At 36.5% G+C, this 25,621-nt stretch overlaps 1 protein-coding gene across 1 annotated transcript in view; it reads left to right on the top strand.

Moving 5' to 3' along the window:
* The first annotated feature begins 7,984 nt into the window (after window positions 1–7,984).
* MGAT4C (MGAT4 family member C) overlaps window positions 7,985–25,621 on the top strand; it is an 874,849-nt gene continuing 857,212 nt past the window's right edge. The window contains exon 1 of the mRNA XM_086403733.1: window positions 7,985–8,294. The gene's annotated coding sequence lies outside the window, so the exon portion shown is untranslated. The remainder of the gene's footprint in view (window positions 8,295–25,621) is intronic.

Here is a 25,621-nt window from a genome sequence, read left to right as displayed (position 1 = left end):
TTATGTCGTATCATGTTTTGCCTTGTGTACATTTTTTTTTTTTTTTTTTTGTCTATTTTGATCAGTTTTAAGCATTCCTACTGATTTGTTCTACGGTCTTAGAGGAATGGACCTTCTCTGGTGGCTCAGATGGTAAAGAATCTACCTTCAATGCAAGAGAGCCAGGTTCGGCTCCAGGGTAGAGATGATCCCCTGGAGAAGGAAATGGCTTCCTACTCCAGTATTCTTGCCTGGAGAATTCCATGGATATCAGAGCCTGGCAGGCTGCAGTCAATGGGGTCCTGAAGAGTTGGACATGGCTGAATGACTAACACTTTCACCTTTTTATAGGCATAGTATTTTTCTTACTTTATCACCTGGATTGCCTTACACAATGATTCAGTATAATTACTAAAATTTTTGCTTGGCTGGAAAATACTAAGTAAATATATTAATATTTCCAGGTTTTTCATAGATGAAGGCATAGTATGATATGGTGGGATGAGTATTGAACTAAAAATAATCGCTGAATTCAGAGAAGAAAACAAACTAGGAAATAAAGAAAAAGGGTTTGAAGTACATGACCTCTACAGTTCTTTCATAAATTTAAATGTATGCTGTTTTAAGTTACACCCCACAAAAGATATCACATGTCCTATATTTCACTGGAGCCTTACAAATATGCCAAAATGTTAGAAAATACTATGAAATAGTTGTCTAGAAATCCTTCGTACAGTTATTTCTCAAGAGGGCAGAATATATTGCTTTCTATTATCACACTTAGCTTTCTCACCAATCTGGGAGAAGATCCAATAAAGTTGGCTATTGGTGTATAATTTTTAATATTTTCTCCACTCTCCATAGAAAAATAAACTTTTGCATATTTCCCAAATTTTCTGCTTATAATAACAAGACATCATTCCAAGTCTTTTGGCCTTGAGTATGGCCTTGACATACTTTTATTTGAAATTGTATTATTTTGTCTGCCTGAAGTTCATAGTTCTCTGTTATACATTATATTATTTTAACTTTGAAAATTGATTCAAATACTTTTTGAATCATAAAAGAACATAGATCATAAAAATATTACATTTTTAAAGGTTTACAGTAGAGTGTTCACTGTTTTGACAACAAATCTGATGACATATGTTGTAATTGTCACTTTAGAGTTAAAAATGTAGCTGAATATCTTTCATAATTGATTTTAAAGCTTTCATCTAACAAAAGCCTTATTGATATATAAACTATTTCAAGTAATTTATTTGTACCCAGAAATATATCAAAGTGTTCCTATATGACATATATAGCAGACAGCAATTCTGAAGGCTAGAACCAACTCAGATCATTTGGATTGGAAATTGATTGCCACAATTTCCTATATACATTTATTTTAATTGAAGAATTATGTTGTTTATTTTTTATTTGGTGCTTTATTAAAGCTTGGGTACCTGCAAAGGAGTATTATTTCTCAATGCAGTCTAAATGAACTCTTAAGTTGTGTTTTACTTACCTTATAAAATATTTAACACTGATTTAAAAATGCTTTCAAGTAGTTTAACAATTTTAAAATAATATTTTCTGACAGAACAGTTTATTGTTTATAATAAAATTGAATTTCCTTGAATCAGAGATGTCAGTCCTAATAGGATTAGTATTACATTTTTCTCAAGTCATTTATAAGTACTCTATTTTCATGGAAATCAGTAATAACTTTTGACTAGGAAACTGGGCTGAAGCTCTTTAGTGTTTGATTATAAAGAATAAATGAGAAACTCATTTATTTTTGAAGAAACAAAATATGGTTTGCTAATCCTATTGAAATTTTTTTTTCAAAGTCAGGGTTCACATGTTTAAAGAAACTTAAGACATCTCCCATGTCTTTTGCCTTAAGCTACTTGTGAGGTTTCTATCATTGGATCTCTTGATGGGGTCTTTGAAATATTCATATTTCAGCTTTCTTGAATACTCCACATACTTGAATTTATGCTCTTCAGTCCAGGTTATAATGTATAACATAACATACTGCCAAATTTAATATAATTGTCAAGAACATTTTACTTTGAATAAAAAAAAATTTAATAAAAGTTAACTAATTTTTACTTGGTAAAATTTGAATTTACAAAAGAAAAAGATGCTTACTTGTAGGAAATAGCTGAATTAAATTTCTTTCATATAGATTATAATTTATAGTGTTACTATGAATTGACTCTTGTTTTTTAAATATCACATATTTTTGTAATAATTTTTAAAATTCATATTTCCACAGAAAACAGTCTTTAAAATGTATTTATTATTGTTTTTAAATTGCAACAACATAAAATTACCACCTTAGTCATTTTTAGAGTATACTTCAGTAGTGTTACGTACATTCAGATAGTTGAGTGATCAATCTCTAGAACTCATTTCATCTTGAACAGCTGAGATTCTGTGTGTATGCATATGCTCCTTGTACATACAAAGAACTTATATATGTATACAAAGTGAGTGAGTGAAGTCGCTCAGTCGTGTCTGACTCTTTGCGACCCCATGGACTGTAGCCACCAAGCTCCTCTGTTCATGGGATTCTCCAGTCAAGAATACTGGAGTGGATTGCCATTTCCTTCTCCAGGGGATCTTCCAGAACCAAGGGTCAAGCCCAGGTCTCCCGTATTGCAGGCAGATGCTTTAACCTCTGAGCCACCATACAAAGGAATTTATAAATGTATGTATATATAAATCCTTATATGTGTATACATATTTCATACATATGTTTTTCTCAATAGAGAGAGATTGGAAGGAAAGATAGATCTTAAAATGTTAACAATGGTGGATTTATGTATTTTATTCTTCTTAATATTTGTATTCAGATTTTTCTACAATTCTTTTCTAAGAAGCAATACAACTTATGTTTGTGTTTAGATATCTGCATTATTAACACAAGAAAATTAATGTCTTTATTCCATTATTTTAAGATAAAGAGTAATATATTCATCTCCAGAACTTCTTAATCTTCACAATGAAGCTCCATACTCATTATAGTAATATTCCTACCTCATCCAGTTCTGACAACCACCATCCTTCTTTGTATCTCTATGAATTTGACTAATTTAAGTACCTCATATAGGAAGAATCTCAGAATTTGTCCTTTTGTGACTGGCTTATTTTTATATATTATTTTTTATTCTCAGACATTTTTTTGTGTGTCATCTTTTTTAACTTTTTTTTTGCCATGCCACAGAGCATGCAGGATCCTTTCTTGTAGTTGTTCAGTATCTCAGTTGTGTCTGACAATATATGACCCCATGGACTGCAGCATGCCAGGTTTCCCTGTCTCCTACCATCTCCCAGAGTCAACCAAACTCAAGTCCACTGAGTTGATGATGCTATCCAACCATCTCATCCTCTGTTGTCCCTTCTCCTCCTGCCTTCAATCTTTCCCAGCATCAGTGTCTTTTCAAATGAGTCAGTTCTTTGTATCAGACAGAGCCTCAGCATCGGTCCTTCCAATGAATATTCTGGGCTGATTTCCTTTAGGATTGACTGGTTGGATCTCCTTGCAATTCAAGGGACTCTCAAGAGTCCTCTCCAACACCACAGTTCAAAAGCATCAATTCTTCAGCATTCAGCCTTCTTTATGGTCAAACTCTCATTATCTGTACATGACTACTGGAAAAACTATAGCGTTCACAATACCAACCTTTGCTGGCAAAGTAATGTCTCTGCTTTTTAATATGCTGTCTAGATTTGTCATAGTTTTTCTTTCAAGAAGCAAACATCGTTTAATTTCATGGCTGCAGTCACTGTGTGCAGTGATTTTGAAGCCCATGAAAATAATCTCACTGCTTCCATTTTTTCCACATCTATTTGCCATGAAGTTATAGGACCAGATGCCATGATCTTAGTTTTTTGAATGCTGTTGTTTAAGAAGCTTTTTCACTCTCCTATTTCACCTTCAAGAGGCTTTTTAGTTCCTCATTGTTTTCTGCCATTATGGTGATATCATCTGCATATCTGAGATTATGTATATTTCTCCCAGCAACTTAATTTCAGCTTGAGCTTCATCCACCCCAGTATTTTGCATGATGTACTCTGCATATAGATTAATTGTGCAGAATGACAATATACAGCCATAATATACTCCTTTCCCAATTTGAACCAGTTTTTATTGGGATCCTAGTTCCTGGATACAAACAGGATATTAGAAGTAAATAAAGAGGAGGTGAATCCTTTGACTACTAAGAAAGGGGTTCCCAGGTAGTGCTACTGGTAAAGAAGCCCCTGTGAGTGCAGGCCACGCAATGCACAAGATGTAAGATACCCTGGAGGAGGACATGGCAGGCTACTCCAGTATTCTTGCCTGGAGAATCCCATAGACAGAGGAGCCTGGCAGATTATAGTCCATTGGGTCACAAAGAGTTGAACACAGCTGAAGCAGCTTGGCACGCACACACTAAGGGTCTAGCTTGGCTAACTAGGTGTGTGGTTTCATTCCAATCCCAAAGAAAGGCAATGCCAAAGAATGCTCAAACTAACACACATTTGTACTCATCTCAGACGCTCAAAGTAATGCTCAAAATTCTCCAAGCCAGACTTCAACAGTATGTGAACCGTGAACTTCCAGATGTTCAAGCTGGATTTAGAAAAGGCAAAGGAACCAGAAATCAAACTGCCAATATCCGTTGGATCATCAAAAAAGCAAGAGAGTTCCAGAAAAAACATCTACTTTACTGACTATGCCAAAACCTTTGACTGTGTGGATCACAACCACCTGTGGAAAATTCTGAAAGAGATGGGAAAAGCAGACCACCTGACCTGCCTCTTGAGACATCTGTATGCAGGTCAAGAAGCAACAGTTAGAACTGAAATTGAAACAACAGACTGGTTCCAAACTGGGAAAAGAGTACATCAAGCCTGCATATTGTCTCCTTGCTTATTTAACTTACATGCAGAGTATATCATGAGAAACATTGGACTGGAAGAAGCACAAGCTGGAATCAAGATTGCCGGGAGAAATATCAATAACCTCGGATATAAAGATGACAGCACCCCTGTGGCAAAAATAGAAGAACTAAAGAGCCTCCTGATGAAAGTGAAGGAGAGTGAAAAAGTTGGCTTAAAACTCAACATTTGGAAACTAAGATCATGGCGTCTGGCCCCATCACTTCATGGCAAGTAGATGGAGAAACAGTGGCAGACTTTATTTTATTTGGACTCCAAAATCACTGCAGATGTTGACTGCAGCCATGAAATTAAAAGACGCTTACTCCTTGGCAGACGCTTACTCCTATGACGAACCTGCTGTGCTAAGTCGTTTCAGTCGTGTTCGACTCTGTGTGACCCCATAGATGGCAGCCCACCAGGCTCCCCCGTCCCTGGGATTCTCCAGGCAAGAACACTGGAGTGGTTTGCCATTTCCTTCTCCAATGCATGAAAGTGAAAAATGAAAGTTAAGTCATGTCCGACCCTCAGCAACCCATGGACTGCAGCCTACCAGGCTCCTCCGTCCATGGGATTTTCCAGGTAAGAGTACTGGAGTGGGGTGCCATTGCCTTCTCCATGACCAACCTTGATAGCCTATTAAAAAGCAGAGATATTACTTTCTCAACAAAGGTCTCTCTAGTCAAAGCTATGGTTTTTCCAGTAGTCATGTATGGATGTGAGAGTTGGACTATGAAAAAAGCTGAGCGCTGAAGAATTGATGCTTTTGAACTGTGGTGTTGGAGAAGACTCTTGAGAGTCCCTTGGACTGCAAGGAGATCCAACCAGTCCATCCTAAAGGAGATCAGTCCTGAATATTCATGGGAAGGATTGATGCTGAAGCTGAAACTCCAATATTTTGGCCACGTGATGCAAAGAACTGACTCATTTGAAAAGACCCTGATGCTGGGAAAGATTGAAGGTTGGAGGAGAAGGATGAGATGGTTGGATTGAGTTGGCATCACCATCTCGATGGACATGAGTTTGGGTAAACTCTGGGAGTTGGTGATAGACAGGGAGGCCTGAAATGCTGCAGTCCATGTGATTGCAGAGTCAGACATGACTGAGCAACTGCACTGAACTGAATACTTTTTACCTGACTACTGTGATATGAGAGTAATCTTTTTGTAATATATTGATTATTTATCCTTCCCATTTAGGAACTATCAAAGAGAAGTCCAAACTCCTTTATATAATATAAAGGACTCATCTCCTGCCATGTCCTTCATACCTCATTCTACACTCCAGCCAAACTGAATTGTTTCACTTATCCAAATGTGATATGCATATTTCCCTTTGGGCTTTGTTCTCAGTGCCTGGAAATATTCTGTAACTTTTTAACCAAGGCTCTCTTGGCCTTTTCTAAATGTTACTTCCTACAAGAGCCAATTCGTAATATTCCAAGAATAATTTAGGCATCGCTCATATTTTACTGTTTATAACCCTGAATTTATCACTGCAGTATAGTGCTAGTAAAATGGGCAGTTTCTAAGTGGAAAGGGACATCTGAATTTCCTAAAAGCGTGGCCTACTTTATTACTATAATTATCTATTACATTAGTTGGGATGTGCAATGCACATTTGTGCAGTGTAGTTGGATTTTCAATCAACTATTGGTTATTGGAGATATCTTTGGAGATACAAAAATCCTGGAGATATAAAAATATCTTCAATATTGGAGATAGTTTTATCTCCAAACAAAACTTTTATCTTTTTTCATTTGTTTTATGCATATTGAGCACTAACACCTGGGATGCTGAGGCTGCTTCTTTCCAACTCCCCTATGCTTTCTCCTCAGAAATATCTACAGAATTTCCACTTCTGAAGAGAGAGAGAAGGGCTTGGAGGCATTTTCTATGTGATGTTTTATTTTGTCCTCCTGTTTCTTCTCCCTTCCACCTTCCTGAATAAAGTGATCAGCTGTAGCTACAGGATGGGTGGAGAGAAAATAAAAATGTTCATTTACTTCTTCTGTTGGTTTGCAGATGACTATATTGTCATTGCCTCCCTTTCTATATATATATATGTACACCCCATTCTTGCTGTGGAAGCAACAACTTGCTTATCTATCAAATAATTAGTCATAGAGCATTAGAGAATGCCATGTAGAAAGTTACAGAAAAATGAAGTTCTATATTTTAGCCAACATTTATGAGACATCCATATATCAATGGATTATGATGCTTTTTAAATGCTTTTTTAAAATATGAATATTGTTTCATACAGAGATTCCAAATAAAGAAATGGAACTGAAAATTCCAATGATCCTTCCTCTTATGTTTTGTGTGTTGCTAATATTCCAAATAAAGTGTTCTATCTCTCATTCCAGAATATTATTAAAATTCTAAAATAATTTTCTAATTTACAAGGAATTGTCATATCACAACATATCATTCAACTGAAACAGAATTCAAAAATCACTTGCTTTTATTTAGAAGGGAATAATTTATGCAACTTGGTTTTATTGGGAACATATTATTTCCTTTAGGAGGATATTCAAAGTCAATATTTATGCCTGTGGTCACATATTAAGGATCTACATTCCCTTTGTTTATTTTTATCTAACTTCTGCATTTTAAGTAATGTTTAAAAATGATATACTTCTATATTGCAACAAGTAATAAGTGTTAATAAAAATACATTTATCTATCTTCAGTACTGTAATTTAAAACAAAACCATCTAAATATTATAAAATTCAATACAGTGGTTTTAGGACATAAAGAGGACATTCCCTATACATGAATGATTCTTAAAACTGCAAAAAGGGATATGATTTAATATGTTAGCTAAAAACTTTACATGTTTCTCTCAGATAGAAATGTATATATGAGGATAGTATGGATTCCAGACTGTAGTTTGAAAGAAAGCAATAGTGAAAATGAATTCCATGCCAGTAGACACTTTAAAAACTAGATTTAGCAGCAGTCACATTAGCTTAGATAATGGGAGAATTTTTCTTCATTGAAAATGCTCTGTGTCGCTTAGGAAGAACTTACTGAGGCAGCCTGCCATCTAGCTTTTTCACAGAAAAACAGGCTTACAGACTGCAGATGAGAGAGTCTGGAGCAGAGACAGTTTTAACTTAGCCATTCCTAATTTATCTCAAGCGTATTCAATTCATCTTCACTGCTCTATGCACACAGGAACACCAGATTGTCGTCCCTAGGGAACAGAATGCAACCGGAGATCTAGAGAGCTGTCACATTCCAAGAAATATTTAAATTGTGCTGATTTTCTTCTGGAGAACTGAGCCCAGGGAATGAAACTCTCCATCAAGTCATAGCTTTGCGGGCAATAGATCAGAGGATATTGCCAGTTTTCTAATGGATTGTTGTTATCGGGCAGGTTTTCTCTGAAGGTACGTAGTTATTTTCTCAATTCATTACCCTTTTCCTGTTTATCAGGTAATGATCTAATGAGCTGGGGAGCCAAACCTGTGAAAAAGAGAAAGATCTTAGTCTGTATTGACTAAAGAATGACACTTTATGGCTGCATGTTTATAGGTGAATTATCTGATTCCTGTACTAAAGATTAGTAGGGTATAGTTTGAATTGCATTATCAGCAAAAACAGGCAAAACAAAAACAAACCGTGCTGCAGGCTTCATTATCATAAGTTCATATGAATTCTCTTGAGGATTTTCTTTTATAGCTGCACTATATAATAAAGGGGAATAAGACTTTGGAAACTTACTTAACCTTATACATGTTTTATTCTTTTTACATAATCATGATATTTTATCCATGTATTCCAAAATACAAAACTTTGTCTCAAATGCTGCTATTGGTTTTGATGTTGTGGATGCTTATGACATTTGAATATATGAATGACAAGAGTATTTAAAGAAACTCTAGCAGAAGTATTCCTGAGAATATTATATCAGTGTACTTTGTTGACTTTCAGCTCTATATTTTTGAGTTTGGAATCATCATACTAAGATAAATTGCTTTAATTTTAGTTAAATACACATACTATAAAGATGTATTATCCAACTTTGTTCTGTGAAGTGAAAGCCTCAATACATTTATAGAAAACATGAAACTAGCAGAGTAAAATTTTAAAAGCTGACAAACTTCTGAATGTTTATTAAACTAATAAAAATAGAGAAAACCTTATCCTAAACTAGAATCTAACTGTGAAATATTAAAACAGAAAGGGGTGACTTCCGTGCATGGTTCCTGAAAGTTAAGAATGTATTTGTAGGGGTTTGTTCTATGTCAGAGTGGGTGGGAATGTAAGACAGAAAGTAAGCACGTAGTAATGACAGTGAGTTTATGAAAACTGAAGAAATATTTTAAAATATTGTATGAGGGCTTTTGACACATCTAAGTGATTTATTATTGTGTGAATTCACTCAGTGATACCTACTGTGGCTTTGATATTTTTCCATGTCAGGAATGACTATTAGGGTAGGTAGAGGAGCAGTGCATGTGACCTGCAGCATAGGATTTGTGGACTGTTGCACAGACTTCGTGGACCCATCAATGGGTTAATCACAGACTTGAGAGGAAATGGTGGCTGAACTTCAGGAAAGCACTTGTTAAATGTGTTCTAATTTCTTTGGAGCATTTGAGAGACTATTAGAAGCTTAAAGGAAACAGAGAAGGAATGAGTCACCCAAATAGCAACTTTAAGTTCATTCTCTCTTATCCTCAGAGGGATTGTAAAAAGCCAAAAGTGGAAACGAAAAAGGAGATAGAGTCCTCAAAGAGTATGTTTAAGTGCTTCTTTTTTCATTAATCTTCCAAGAATTGAGAAATAGGGGCTTAAATTAAGGTTTCCCTATGGATTGCTCCATTTTACAAGTTTTCTCTCTCTTTTATGGAACATTTTTTCTCCACTCACTTAAAAAAAAAGTGAGCTTGCTTCCAGCCTGATTTCTGCCCAATAGCTTGTATCTCTAATTTAAATTTCCAGAAATGTGCTCTCTGAAACTGCATACACTTCGGAGTCTCATTTTCATCATTCACTGAGTTTTGTATGCCAAAGGATAATGTAATTTAACATTTTTTAACATTCTTTTAAAATTATTATCACAATTAGCATTTCTGAAAATCTCAGACTGTGTGCAAAAGAGGGCATAAGTAAGGGAAAAAATATAAGGGAACATAATTTATGTTCTTTTAGAGTAAGATAATACCAATAAATAATGAAATATATTCACTTCATGTTTGAGTATGGGGCAGAAATGAAAACAGCTTAGAAATATATCCCTTAATTTACATTTTAGATGTTAGATGAATATAAGAAATCTGAAAATAAGGAGGAGGAGTTTCATTTTTCAGATTGGAATTTTTTTGTTTTGTTTTAACCTCCTGTTAACTTTTTCTACTGCAACATGTTAATGTCTTTTACCTCCCTAGAGGGTTCATTCACTTATTCGGCTATCTAAATCTGCTCATCTTCCAGGTCTAGTGCTAAAATTTGTTTTTTATTTCATCTTATGATGAGTTAATTGTAAAATATATTGCCATAATTTCATTTTATTAGCTGCTGTTAAATATTTAATATTTATTGAGTGCCCATGAAATGTTTGGTGCTTAAAAGCATATGTAGAAAGAAAATACATACTGATATTTCTCACAAATCAGCCAGTTTATTAATATTCAAGATTTCTAATTGGTGCCCACAGAGGAAAGCAATTACACCTGACTCTTTAGTAGCTACTTATATGCGTGTAAGGCATGGACAGTCCTATATTCAGTCAATAATTTTCATCCACCTTTACTGAAGATTCCAGACTAGTCATACAGATGTTTTCAAATTCTCCCTTAACTCTGTTTTATATGTTAAAGTGTCACTGAAGACAGAACACTGAATTGTAGGTAAGACAAACTAGGTTTAAATCTGTTAAGCAAATCTGTGTAGGTTAATCATCTCCTCCATACCTCTGTCTCATAGGTGGTATAATGGTGTCTACTTTTTAGATTCTTGTGGGTAGTAAAGATCAGGCACATTAAGTAACAAACACAGAGTTTGTGCACAACATATGCTTGATAAACAGTACCTGTTTTTATTATAATTTCACATACAGAATGTTCCATTTGAAATCAGTGTGACTCTTTCTTCAATGATGTGTGTATATGCATATGTTCATTTGTTATACAGTTTTAGTAATCAAAATAATGCATTGGTTATGTGGTTATTACTTGGCACTAAAGTTCTCTATAAAGTTACTAAAGCAAAATTACTAAATTCAAGATTAGTTTGAGAAATTAGTTGGCATATTCCCCATGGCTTTCAAATTGCTAAATAAATCATGATTTACTGGAGAAAAAAGATAGAACTATATCTCATTTTCCCACTTTTCCCTTGTCCCAAAAGATATGGAAATAGAAGACAAAACACTAAATCCTCTTGCTCATTTTAATGTGCCCTTTGCCCCTTTCATTTGCATTTACTTTGCTATAATGACTTGTCTAGTGAGATGGCCTCAAATTCCAACTGCATATGGTAGTTCAAGCATGCAAATCCACCCCTCATGGAACAAATATATGAAAACTTTTATTAAAATAAAAGATAGCTTTTGCTTTGAAAAAATGCTAAACAATTTTTAATGAGAGTGAAAATGTTAAAATGCAAATATTAAATCCAGCCAGATGTTGACCTTAACTGTGAGTCTGAATCTTTACAAAAATAGGTTGCAAATCCAAGCTAGAAGCTGTTTTCTTTAGGTGACAAGACTGCTGAAAAATCCTGAGTCTGAATTTCTCAGATACATTTCATATTGAATTAAGCATGTACAGAAAGCCTACTTTAATATCCTAAATTATATAGAGAGGAAAATTAAGCATAATATAAATTGGTCTTATATATCTGTATATATCTGGATTTGTATTGGAATTTGGAAATAGATGTATAAAAGTCTTCTTATAAAAAGGAACCACCAAGTAATTATTTTCAAAGTGCATGACAACATTCTAACTAGATCAAAATGTGGATGCAAAAGCAAGTACCTGCTGAGAAACTATTCTTCTTTTTTTGTTTTTTGGTCAGGGTCTGTTGTACCAATCCTGTTTTATATCTGTGAATTTACTTGTCAGTAAGGAGAAGGTGAAGGTTTGGGTATCTGACTTCGTTTTCCAGATGACCCTTGAAGTTCTATTGTTTTTTCATTGTCAATTTCAGATATTTTGGCCCAGTACTTAAAGGAGATTAGAATCTATATTCTAATTTCAACTCAGTTTTCTAATTTCTAATGCATGTGTGTAAGAATAATAATAATGGTCACATGGTGGTGTAGAATACATGACAGTGTTGTAAAATAGTATTACAGGGGCTTGTTCATAAGTACAGAGTTGATCCTCAAACAACACGGATTTGAACTACACAGGTCCACTTATATGTAGATCTATTTTTATTAGTAAATACTACCGTACTACATGATCCATGGTTTGTTAAATCCAAGAAAGTGGAACTGAAGATATGAAGGAAACTTCCTCCATGTATATGGGAGGCTTAACTGTAAGTTATATGCATAGTTTTGATTGCTTTGAGGGCTGGTATTCCTAGGCCCCAAGTTTTTCAAGGGTCAACTATGCTAATAAATGGTAATAAGTATTACTGTTTCTCTTATGACATCACCATCTGCACACCCACTCCTGATATTGGGTTTCCAGTTATTCAGTTAGGTTATCAGGCTACCTTTGGTGGGGGAGGGGTCCCAGGGGGAAGGTCCCAAATTCATGTTCACCTACATATTTCTCCTACATCTAGCTTCCTCCGAGTAAATATTCTTGTTTACTAATCCCTACTCCTTTGACCTAACCTTAAAAAGCTTAGCCACAGTCCCTTGAGATGTTTTTTTCCTAGTAAATTCTTAAGCTTAGTAATTCTCTCCTGATGTCTATTTTGTATAAAGGAAGCAGAAAGAAAACATGGTTGTCTTGTGGCAGATACAACTTCCACAGGCTTCTCGAGTGGAGGCTTTCTTCTATGAAAGGTGTACTAATAAGAATTATCAGCTGAATTGTCTCTCCCTAAAATTCATAATGGCAACCCATTCCAGTATTCTTGCATGGAGAATTTCATGGGCAGGGGAGCCTGGCAGGCTGAAGTCCATGGGTTCAAAAAGGTCAAACACGACTGAGAGACTTTCAAAATTCATAGGCTTACTGGGAGTTATCCCAGTACCTTGTAATGTGGCTACATATGGAGATAGAATTTTTTAGAGATATAATTAAGTTAACGTCAGGTCACTAGGGGGATTCCTAATCAAATATGACAGGTGTCTCAATAAGAAGAGGAAATTTGGGCATAGATTCACACAAGACACTGGGAAAAGATGGCTATCTATAAGCCAAGGAGAGAAGCCCTGGAAGAAATCAACCCCCCTGAAACTTGATCTCAACTTCTATCTTATAATTGTGAGAGAAAAAACTACTCTGTTCCTTTAGCCACCCAGTCTATGGTGTATGGTACTTTGTTATGGCAACCCTAGTAAATTAATACAGGTAAACATGTTAGGGGAGAAGGCAATGGCACCCCACTCCAGTACTCTTGCCTGGCAAATCCCATGGACAGAGGAGCCTGGCAGGCTGCAGTCCATGGGGTCGCTAGGAGTCGGACACGACTGAGCGACTTCACTTTCACTTTTCACTTTCATGCATTGGAGAAGGAAATGGCAACCCACTCCAGTGTTCTTGCCTGGAGAATCCCAGGGAGTGGGGAGCCTGGTGGGCTGCCGTCTATGGGGTCACACAGAATCGGACACGACTGAAGTGACCTAGCAGTAGCAGTAGCAAACATGTTAGACTTTGTGGACCCCATGAAGTTTCTGTCATATATCCTTCCTTTTCCTCCTTTCCTTCTCCCTATTCATGCTTTAAAAATGTAATGCAAAACAGAGAACCAATAAAAACAAATGTTCTTAGGGGCCATATTTGTCCATAAGCACAGTTTCCCAACCCTTTTTCTAGAAAACAAGAGAGCTTTCAAAGCCTTCCAAAGTTTGGGCAAAAGATAGTCCTGACTTCCATGTTCTTGCATGTGATAGTTTACAGGGCATCACTGATTTTTAGCCTAAAAATGTACCTTGGCCCTTTCCTTCTGCTAAAATTCTTCCAAATACCTCAAGTTAATGAAAAAGTATTTTGATTAGAGTATTTTACCTTCACTCTGAAATGGCCCTTTCAAGTCCTAGTGGTAGAACAGCATCTGAAAAAAATATATATAATAATAATAGCAGTTTGCACTTGTTGAGTACATCTGTAAGCTATTCTAAACACTTAACATACATTTTTTCATGATTATCCTACCAACAATCTTGCAAAGTAACTGCTGTTATAATCATTTTACAGATAAGGAAATTGGAACACATACAGAAGAAACAACTGCCATGGGTATTTAGCATAAATAACTTAGATGACTTGTAAATGTTTGGATATAGGATCTGTGGCCCAGAGTCTGTCATGTAACCACTCTACCATGATGGCTCTCAGATTATGGCAGAGTTTCATGTTTACTCTAGAAACAGCTATGAAAATGTTGGGAAAGTACTTATCAAGTAGCAATTCAGGTGAAAGACAGGGGGAATGATACAGTGCTTATTTTAATCCTACATTTTATGTCAATGAAGTAGGTATGGTGGTTCTCTAGTTATGTTATTTCTGTGTGTCTTTTCTTATAGACAATATGATTTAGGACTTTTTTTCTCCTTAAAATATATAGTGAGAGAGTATGGATTTAAAAAAACTAGTTTTATTGTTAGACAAATCTAAAGAACAAAATGGTACAATTTTGAAACACAGGAAATTTATATTTAATTTTGCATGTGAATATGTTAATATGCTTATTTTAGTAATCCCTGTTAGATGCAGAAATCCATGAAAAACTAAACTGACAAACGGTTATACATGCTCCATTATTTCTGGTTATTTTAACAGTATCAACAGGTAGTAGATTTGAATGTGTTTGTATAAGAACCTGTTTGAGTGAAAACTTTGCCAGGTGGCAATTCTGCTTTAATTTTAAGAAACATATGTTGTGTACCTAGGTTGTCCTTTTTAATTTCATCAATACATGTGATATATTTTCAGTGTTTGTATAGAACTGAAATGTATTTTCTAGCCAAATTTGAATTGGTAGAACATCTTTGAAAAGAAAAGTAGGCCAGCACTCCCTTGTGATGTAAGGACAGCTGACCTACTTCATAAATTATTCTCCCATCACCCTGTTTGCACAATTGAATCCTTGTTGTTTATGTTCCTATTCCTACTAAAGAAATGTAATCATAATTAAGTGGAAGGCTGTCAGTCACATGCCAAAGTGAATCAATGTTAAAAAAAAAAAAAGCTATTTCCAGCTTTTAGCTGTAATTTCTAGTAATTAAAGTATAGGTTTCTTTACATGAAGAACATTAATAAAACACTTATTGTTTAAGAGTTTATTATAATAGGCCCTGTTATTTTAGGCTCTGGTAGATTCCTAGTTATTGTAGAGCAAACCTAAAATAAAATGCCTTCACATATTTTCAAAGGGACTGGTGGATAACTGTGGCCCCTCTCTTTTTTTTAAATTATTTTTAAGTATGCATTTATATTTAGTCTCTCTAAAAATTGTTTTATTTATCTTTAAGAAGTATGCGAGTAGACACGTGAATATATGTATGAAGGTATTTGTGTGCATGTCTGTGATTGTCATGTTTATCTGCATTTTTTTAAACGGAGCTCTCCATAGAAGACTTGAAATACAGATCTTTAGTTCAAAGCAATATATTGAAAAGCATCTTCTCACTAGTAAGTGGACCCTGAAATATATAGGAATTAGAGCAATAAATCCCACCCTGGATTACTTTACAACTCTCTACCACCCTGCTTTTACTTAAAGTTACTCCTTACAAAAAATCCATGTGTTATAAAATATCATGCCAGGGATTTGTTTTCTCCCTTGGATTATGCCCTTGAGGTCAAAGTGGGGAATATTCTAGGAAAATGAAGTCTTTAGGAGAATTGGTGGAATTTATCTGAAGAAATGAAGATTAACACTGAAAAGAAAATAATTATTTCTAGGTTGTCAGTGGGGATAGGGATGGGCTAGATCTTGAGAATAATGTTGGGAACTGGGATACACATAACAGAAATTCTCTGAAGAGTTTATCTTATTATGTAATCTCATTTGCAAATGAGAACAGTTGTATTTATCTTTAGCTGCAAGTCTTGTTTTCCTTTTGTGACCCCTAATAGCTATCTCTAAACCTTTGGTAAATGCCCACATAGACCACAGGGTATAGACTAAATCTACACTAAGAGAAAAACCTTAATTTGCCCATAGCTACATACAGACAACAAGGAGATCAAACCAGTCAGTCTTAAAGGAAATCAACCCTGGATACTCACTGGCAGAACTGATGCCAAAGCTGATTCTCCAGTGTTTTAGTCACCCAAGGTGAACAGCTGACTCTCTGGAAAAGTCCCTGTTCCTGGCAAAGACTGAGAGCAGAAGAAGCAGAGGGATGAGATGGCTGGATAGCATCACCGATACAATGGTCGTGAACTTGGTCAACTTCAGGAGATGGTGAGAGACAGAGAAGCCTGGCGTGCTGCAGTCCGTGAGGTCACAAAGAGTCCAACACTACTGGGCAACTGAACAACAGCAACAAGGATAGATAGACACATACCTACAGAGCAATATGCGCAGTCCAACAGATTGGCAAATAGGAACAGGCTGACAGACAAAGACAGATTGACAGTAAGAGCTGACAATGAGACAGGGATAGTAGACCAATATAAGGAACAGGCAAAGAGCCAGCCAGCCAGAAACATACCACAGTGGGAATTGGCTGAATAGATGGGAAGGTAAGCACAGACTGGCAGATACAGACACAGAGATATCAAACAGACAAAAGTCTGAGGCTCAGACCCATGTCTAACATGGACAGGTAGGTCTGGCCACTGAAAGGCATAGATGTAAATGTAGTTGTTGGTGTATAGAGACACTGTATACTAGAATGCTGCCTTTACATTCATGAGGCAAAATTCAAGAATAAGCCATTTTTATTGCTTATTAAAGGACATTTTTGAAGCATATTCATCTATGCATTTTTCCCACTACAGAGATGAATCATAGATACATAGGTGAACTGTTTGTCATTCCCTTTATCTGATATTTCTTTCTTTGGGTAAGAGAAACAAATAAAAATAGTCAAGTTATTTTGAGATTCCTGTTGAAAGGTTACCTTAAGCTCTTTTCAAGCTCTGTAATATAATAGACAAGTCAGAATTCAGATTAGGAAATGATCAATTTTCTTTCTCTAGAGGAAGTGACAACAATTATAACAAACAAAAGAATAAAACACTGTGCCTGAAAAACATTATTAATGTCAAGCAATTATTTTAGCCTCAGTCTTTTGCTTTGGGTCACTGAAATTACTTCTAAATTATAAATGCACTTGATAATTTTTGCAGCAATAAATTGAGAAAAGCAAGGGAAATATAATGCTTCCATGATTGAATGGAATGATAATAGCTTGAATGAACATGTGTCGACCTTTTAAAGTTTTGTAGAAATTTTTGATTATCACTTTATAATTAACTGTAGATTTATTTGAAATATTAATAGCTACTCAATTGTTCAAAATATTTTAAAATTGTAAGAATGTTTAAGAATGGCAGAGTCTACTAATTATTTAGCAGTATCTTTTAGAGTCTTGGAAGTATATATATATATATATATATATATATATGGACTATATATTTAAATGCATGTGTTAGAATATTATTGTTAAATAAATACCTTGTATGCAATATCTTGCTCATATTTGTAACTATTCTTTAGTTTCAGTGGTAGGTGGGCATAATAAATTATTGAAAGGTTAAATAATCATTTATATTTTTTTAAAACTACCATTGTGCACCACATCTGGTACTTTACAAGTTAATACAAACAAAGTTGAGATTTGTGTTTTCCTATGAGGTTGCTTTTGGTGAGGAGGTATATTCCTTTTTACTTTAATCTCTGAAAAGCACACATGGTTATATGATAAACCCATTTTAAACATCTTTATTGAGGTATAATTTATATACCTCCAAGCCAGGCTTCAACAGTACATAAACCGTGAACTTCCAGATGTTCAAGCTGATTTTAGAAAAGGCAGAGGAACAAGAGATCAAATTGCCAGTATCCACTGGATCATCAAAAAAGCAAGAGAGTTCCAGAAAAACATCTATTTCTGCTTTATTGACTATTCCAAAGCCTTTGGCTGTGCAGATCACAACAAACTATGGAAAATTCTGAAAGAGATGGGAAAGAGACTACCTGACCTGCCTCTTGAGAAATCTGTTTGCATGTCAGGAAGCAACAGTTAGAACTGGACATGGAACTTCAGACTGGTTCCAAATCAGGAAAGGAGTATGTCAAGGCTGTATATTGTCACCCTGCTTATTTAACTTATATGCAGACTACATCATGAGAAATGCTGGGCCGGATGAAGCACGAGCTGGAATCAAGATTTCAGGGAGAAATATCAATAACTTCATATGCAGATGACACCACCCTTATGGAAGAAAGTGAAGAGGAGCTAAAGAGCCTCTTGATGAAAGTAAAAGAGGAGAATGGAAAAAGTTGGCTTAAAACTCAACATTCAGAAAACTAAGATCATGCATCCAGTCCCATCTCTTCATGGCAAATAGATGGGGAAACAATGGAAACTCAGAAGCTTTTCTTGGGCTCCAAAATCACTGAAGATGGTGACTGCAACCATGAAATTAAAAGATGCTTGCTCCTTGGAAGAAAAGCCATGACCAACCTAGACAGCATATTAAAAAGCAGAGACATTATTTTGCTGGCAGTACTCCATCTAGTCAAATCTAAGGTTTTTCCAGTAGTCATGTATGGATGTGAGAGTTGGACTATAAAGAATGCTGAGCACTGAGAAACTGATAGTTTTGAACTGTGGTGGTATTGAAGAAGACTCTTGAGATTCCCCTGGACTGCAAGGAGATCCAACCAATCCATCCTAATCAGTCTTTAATATCCAGTGGAAGGACTGATGCTGAAGCTGAAACATCCAATCCTTTGGCCACCTGATGCGAAGAACTGGAGAGCCCCTTGATAAAAGTGAAAGAGGAGAGTGGAAAGAGTTGGCTAAAAACTCAACATTCAGAAAACTAAGATCATGCATCCAGTCCCATCACTTCATGGCAAATAGAGATGGAAACAGTGCAGACATTATTTTTTTGGACTCCAAAATCACTGCAGATGGTGATTGCAGTCATGAAATTAAAAGACACTTACTCCTTGGCAGGAAAGTTATGACCAACCTAGACAGCATATTAAAAAGCAGAGACATTACTTTGCCAACAAAGGTCCATCTAGTCAAGGCTATGGTTTTTCCAGTAGTAATGTATGGGTGTGAGAATTGGACTGTAAAGAAAGTTGAGCACTGAAGAATTGATGCTTTTGAACTGTGGTGTTGGTGAAGACTCTTGAGAGTCCCTTGGACTGCAAGGCAATCCAACCTGTCCATCCTCAAGGAGATCAGTCCTAAGTGTTCATTGGAAGAACTGATGTTGAAGCTGAAATTCCAATACTTTGGCCACCTGATGTGAAGAGCTAACTCCTTTGAAAAGACCCTGATGCTGGGAAAGATAGAAGATGGGAGAAGAAGGGGATGACAGAGTATGAGATGGTTGGATGGCATCACCAACTCAAAACATGAATTTGGGTAAACACCAGGAGTTGGTGATGGACAGGAAGGCCTGGAATGCTTCAGTCCATGGGGTCTCAGAGAGTCGGAGAAGATTGAGTGACTGAACTGAACTGAATTTATATACCATAAAATTGATCCATTTTAAGTGTTCAGTTGCTTTTTGCACATTTACTGTTATGTGCAGCTATCACCACAATCCAGTTTTAGAACATTTCCATCTCCATAAAGAGAAATCTTGTCGTGTACTTAGAGTCACTCTCCTTTCTTACCCCAATGCAAGACTACTTCAAATCTATTTTCTGTGTCTAATTTGCTTATTGTGGACATTTCAAATAAATGGAATTAGACACAGTCTTATGTATATAGCTTCTTTCACTTAGCCTACTGTTTTTGAGGTTCATCCATGTTGCAGCTCCTTTTCATTGCCAAATAATAGCTTGCTACTTGGGCATACAATAATTACATTTCTTTTTTAATCAGATAATGTATATATGGATTGTCTCCTAGTTTAGTTTTTGGAGTTGTTCACTGTCAAAGAGTGAAGATTGTGCTTAATTTTCTAGAGTCTCTATTCATACCATGAATGTGTGCATGGAAACTAATGTTCAGCTTAATTTATTCTGTGTTGAAGTTTACAGGGCTCCTTTTCTTAAAACCATGAATGAAGCAAAGCTAACAAATTTCATAAAAATTTTGTATTTAGAAGTGTATTTCAGTGCAGTTGTAATGCCTCCTCAGACAGCCATTTTGCTTTTTTGTATTTCCTTTTCTTGGGGATGGTCTTGATCCCTGTCTCCTATAGAATGTCATGAACCTCCATCCATAGTTCAACAGGCACTCTATCAGATCTAGTCCTGTAAATTTATTTCTCACTTCCACTGTATAATTGTAAGGTTTTGATTTCAGTCATACCTGAATGGTCTACTGGTTTTCCCTACTTTCTTCAATTTAAGTCTGAATTTGGCAATAAGGAGTTCATGATCTAAGCCACAGTCAGCTCTTGGTCTTGTTTTTGCTGACTGTATAGAGCTTCTCCATCTTTGGCTGCAAAGAGTATAAGCAAACAGATTTTGGTGTTGACCTTCTGGTGATGTCCATGTGTAGAGTCTTCTCTTGTGTTGGAAGAAGGTGTTTGCTATGATCAGTGCGTTATTTGGCAAAACTCTATTAGCCTTTGCCCTGCTTCATTCCGTACTCCAAGGCCAAATTTGCCTGTTACTCCAGGTGTTTCTTGATTTACTACTTTGCATTCCAGTCCCCTATAATGAAAAGGACATCTTTTGGGGTTGTTAGATGTAAAAGGTCTTGTCGGTCTTCATAAAACTGTTCAACTTCAGCTTCTTCAGCATTACTAGTTGGGGCATAGACTTGGATTACTGTGATATTGTATGGTTTGCCTTGAAAACAAACAGAGATTATTCTGTCATTTTGGAGACTGCATAAAAATACTGCATTTCAGACTCTTTTGTTGACCATGATGGCTGCTCGATTTGTTCTAAGGGATTCTTGCCCAGAGTAAGAGATATAATGGTAATCTGAGTTAAATGGACCCATTCCAGTTCATTTTAGTTTGCTAATTCCTAAAAATGTCTACATTTAGGCAATGCAAAATGATATATTCTCTCGCCCAAAACCTAGGGTACTTGTTTCAATATACATAATCTTATTTACTTGCTTTATGTATATCAGTTCAGTCACTCAGTCATGTCCGACTCTTTGTGACCCCATGAATAGCAGCATGCCAGGCTTTCCTGTCCATCACCAACTCCCAGAATTCACTCAGACTCACGTCCTTCGAGTCAGTGATGCCATCCAGCCATCTCATCCTCTGTCATCCCCTTCTCCTCCTTCCCCTAATCCCTCCCAGCATCAGAGTCTTTTAAATGAGTCAACTCTTCGCATGAGGTGGCCAAAGCACTGGAGTTCCAGCTTTAGCATCATTCCTTCCAAGGAAATCCCAGGGCTGATCTCCTTTAGAATGGACTGGTTGGATCTCCTTGCAGTCCAAGGGACTCTCAAGAGTCTTCTCCAACACCACAGTTCAAAAGCATCAATTCTTCGGCACTCAGCCTTCTTCACAATCCAACTCTCACATCCATACATGACCACAGGAAAAACCATAGCCTTGACGAGACAGACCTTTGTTGGCAAAGTAATGTCTCTGCTTTTGAATATGCTATCTAGGTTGATCATAACTTTCCTTCCAAGGAGTAAGCATCTTTTAATTTCATGGCTGCAGTCACCATCTGCAGTGATTTTGGAGCCCAAAAAAATAAAGTCTGACACTGTGTCCACTGTTTCCCCATCTATTTCCCATGAAGTGATGGGACCGGATGCCATGATCTTTGTTTTCTGAATGTTGAGCTTTAAGCCAACTTTTTCACTCTCCACTTTCACTTTCATCTAGAGGCTTTGTAGTTCCTCTTCACTTTCTGCCATAAGGGTGGTGTCATCTGCATATCTGAGGTTACTGATATATAGTATATCTCAAAACAGCAATATAAATTATAAATACACAGACTAATTTTTAAAAATTATTAGGTAATTAGTTCAGTCACTCAGTCATGTCTGACTCTTTGCGACCCATGGACTGCAGCACGCCAGGCTTCCCTGATCATCACCAACACTTGGAGCTTGCTCAAACTTATGTCCATCAAGTCAGCGATGCTATCCAACCATCTCATCCTGTGTTGTGCCCTTCTCCTCCTACCTTCAATCTTTCCCAGCATCGGAGTCTTTTCCAAGGAGTCAGTTCTTTGCATCAGGTGGCCAAAATATTCCAGTTTCAGCTACCAGCATCACTTCTTCCAATGAATATTCAGGGCTGATTTACTGTAGGATTGACTGCTTGGATTTCCTTGAAGTCTAAGACACTCTCAAGAGTCTTCTCCAACACCAGAGTTCAAAAGCATCAATTCTTCAGTTCTCAGCTTTCTTTATAGTCCAACTCTTATATCCATACATGACTAATGGAAAAACTATAGCTTTGACTAGATAGACCCTTGTTGGGAAAGTAATGTCTCTGCTTTTTAATATGCTGTCTAGATTGGTAATAGCTTTTCTTCCAAGGAGCAAGTGTCTTTTAATTTCATGGCTGCAGTCACCATCTACAGTGATTTTGGAACCCCCCAAATAAAGTCTATCATTGTTTCCATTGTTTCCCCATTTATTTGCCATGAAGTAATGGACTAAGTGCCATGATCTTACTTTTCTGAATGTTACATTTTAAGCCAACTTGTTTACTCTCCTTTTTCACTTTCATCAAGAGACTCTTTAGTTATTCTTCACTTTCTGCCATAAGAGTGGTATCATTTACATATCTGAAGTTATTGATATTTCTTCCAGCAATCTTGATTCGAGCTTTTCCTTCATTCAGCCCAGTATTTTGCATGATGTACTCTGCATATAAATTAAATAAGCAGAGTGACCATATTGAGCCTTGACATACTTCTTTCCCGATTTGGAACCAGTCTGTTGTTCCATATCCAGTACTGTTGCTTCCTGACCTGCATACAGATTTCTCATGAGGCTGGTGGTCTGGTATCCCCATCTCTTTAAGAACTTTCCACAGTTTGTTGTGATATACACAGTCAAAGGCTTTGGCATAGTCAATAAAGCAGAAATGGATATTTTTATGGATCTATCTTGCCTTTTCCATGATCCAGCGGATATTGGCAATTTGATCTCTGGTTCCTCTGCCTCTTCTTAATCCAGCTTATTGCTTGTTATATTCCTACTGAAGGTAGAAAAAGAGTTCTTGTAACAGTCTAAATGTTCTCTGAATGAATAAGCTATTAGAGAAATATAAAGTGTATATATATAAAGTGTATAGTGTGTAGATAATTTTAATGAACCTTTTGTTGGTAACATATTTTCCATTTTAAATGCATTTTTTCTATTGCAATAAGTTTTTAATGCTTAATCTTGACTACCATGAATCACTATGTGAGAGCTGTATAAGTTTTGGTATTTAGAGTTTCCTAACTTAATGAAATTAGTTAGGTAGTCAATCTGATCACACGGACCACAGCCTTGTCTAACTCATGTCTAAGCCATGCCATGTGGGGCCACCCAAGATGGATGGGTCATGGTCTGACAGAATGTGGTGCACTGGAGAAAGGAATGGCAAACCACTTCAGTATTCTTGCCTTGAGAACCCCATGAACAGTATGAAAAGGCAAAATGATAGGATACTGAAAGGGAAACTCCCCAGTTTGGTAGGTGCCCAATATGCTACTGGAGATCAGTGGAGAAATAACTCGAGAAAGAATGAAGGGATGGAGCCAAAGCAAAAACAATACCCAGTTGTGGATGTGACTGGTGATAGAAGCAAGGTCTGATGCTGTAAAGAGCAATATTGCATAGGAACCTGGAATGGTAGGTCCATGAATCAAGGCAAATTGGAAGTGGTCAAACAGGAGATGGCAAGAGTGAATGTGGACATTCTAGGAATCAGCAAACTAAAATGGACTGAACAGGTGAATTTAACTCAGATGACCATTATATCTACTACTGTGGGCAGGAATCCCTTAGAAGAAATGGAGTAGCCATCATGGTCAACAAAAGGTCCAAATTGCAGTACTTGGATGCAATCTAAAAAACGACAGAATGATCTCTGTTCGTTTCCAAGGCAAACCATTCAATATCACAGTGATACAAGCCTATGCCCCAACCAGTAATGCTGAAGAAGGTGAAGTTTAACGGTTCTATGAAGACTTACAAGACCTTTTAGAACACCCAAAAAACATATCCTTTTCATTATTGGGGAAAGGAATGCAAAAGGAGGAAGTCAAGAAACACCTGGAGTAACAGGCAAATTTGGCCTTGGAGTATGGAATGGAGCAGGGCAAAGGCTAATAGAGTTTTGCTAAGAGAACTAACTGGTCATAGCAAACACCCTCTTCCAACAAAACAAGAGAAGACTCTACACTTGGACATCACCAGATGTTCAACACCAAAATCTGTTTGCTTATACTCTTTGCAGCCAAAGATGGAGAAGCTCTATACAGTCAGCAAAAACAAGACCAAGAGCTGACTGTGGCTCAGATCATAAACTCCTTATTGCCAAATTCAGACTTAAATTGAAGAAAGTGGGGAAAACCACTAGACCATTCAGGTATGACCTAAATCAAATCCCTTATAAATATACAGTGGAAGTGAGATATAGATTTAAGGGACTAGATCTGATAGATAGAGTGCCTGATGAACTATGGACTGAGGTTCATGACATTGTCTCCTGACAGGGATCAAGACCATTCCCATTGAAAAGAAATGCAAAAAAGCAAAATGAATGTTGGGAGAGGACTTACTAATAGCTGTGAAAAGAAAAGAAGCAAAAAGCAAAGGAAAAAAGGAACGATATAAGCATCTGAATGCAGGGTTCCAAAGAATAGCAAGGAGAGATAAGCAAGCCTTCCTCAGCAATCAATGCAAAGAAATAGAGGAAAACAACAAAACAGGAAAGACTAGAGATCTCTTCAAGAAAATTAGAGATACCAAGGGAACATTTCATGCAAAGATGGGCTTGATAAAGGACAGAAATGGTATGGACCTAACAGAAGCAGAAGATATTAAGAAGAGGTGAAAATAATAAACAGAAGAACTGTACATAAAAGATCTTCATGACCCAGATAATCATGATGGTGTGATCACTCACCCAGAGCCAGACATTCTGGAATGTGAAGTCAAGTGGGCCTTAGAAAGCATCACTACAAACAAAGCTAGTGGAGGTGAAGGAATTCCAGTTGAGCTATTTGAAATCCTGAAAGATGATGCTATGAAAGTGCTGCACTCAATATGCCAGCAAATTTAGAAAACTCAGCAGTGACCACAGTGCTGGAAAATGTCAGTTTCATTCCAATCCCAAAGAAAGGCAATGGCAAAGAATGCTCAAACTACCACACAGTTGCACTCATCTCACACACTAGTAAAGTAATGCTCAAAATTCTCCAAGCCAGACTTCAGCAGTACGTGAACTATGAACTTCCAGATGTTCAAGCTGGTTTTAGAAAAGGCAAAGGAACCAGAGACCAAATTGCC

Source organism: Bos grunniens, chromosome 5 (genome assembly GCF_055505025.1).
Source record: "Bos grunniens cultivar Pamir isolate PY7600 chromosome 5, Bosgru_T2T1.0, whole genome shotgun sequence".
In the NCBI taxonomy this organism is placed as follows: Eukaryota; Metazoa; Chordata; class Mammalia; order Artiodactyla; family Bovidae; genus Bos; species Bos grunniens.
Note: the sequence above shows the minus strand (reverse complement) of the source record. Positions and strands in the feature narration are given on the sequence as shown.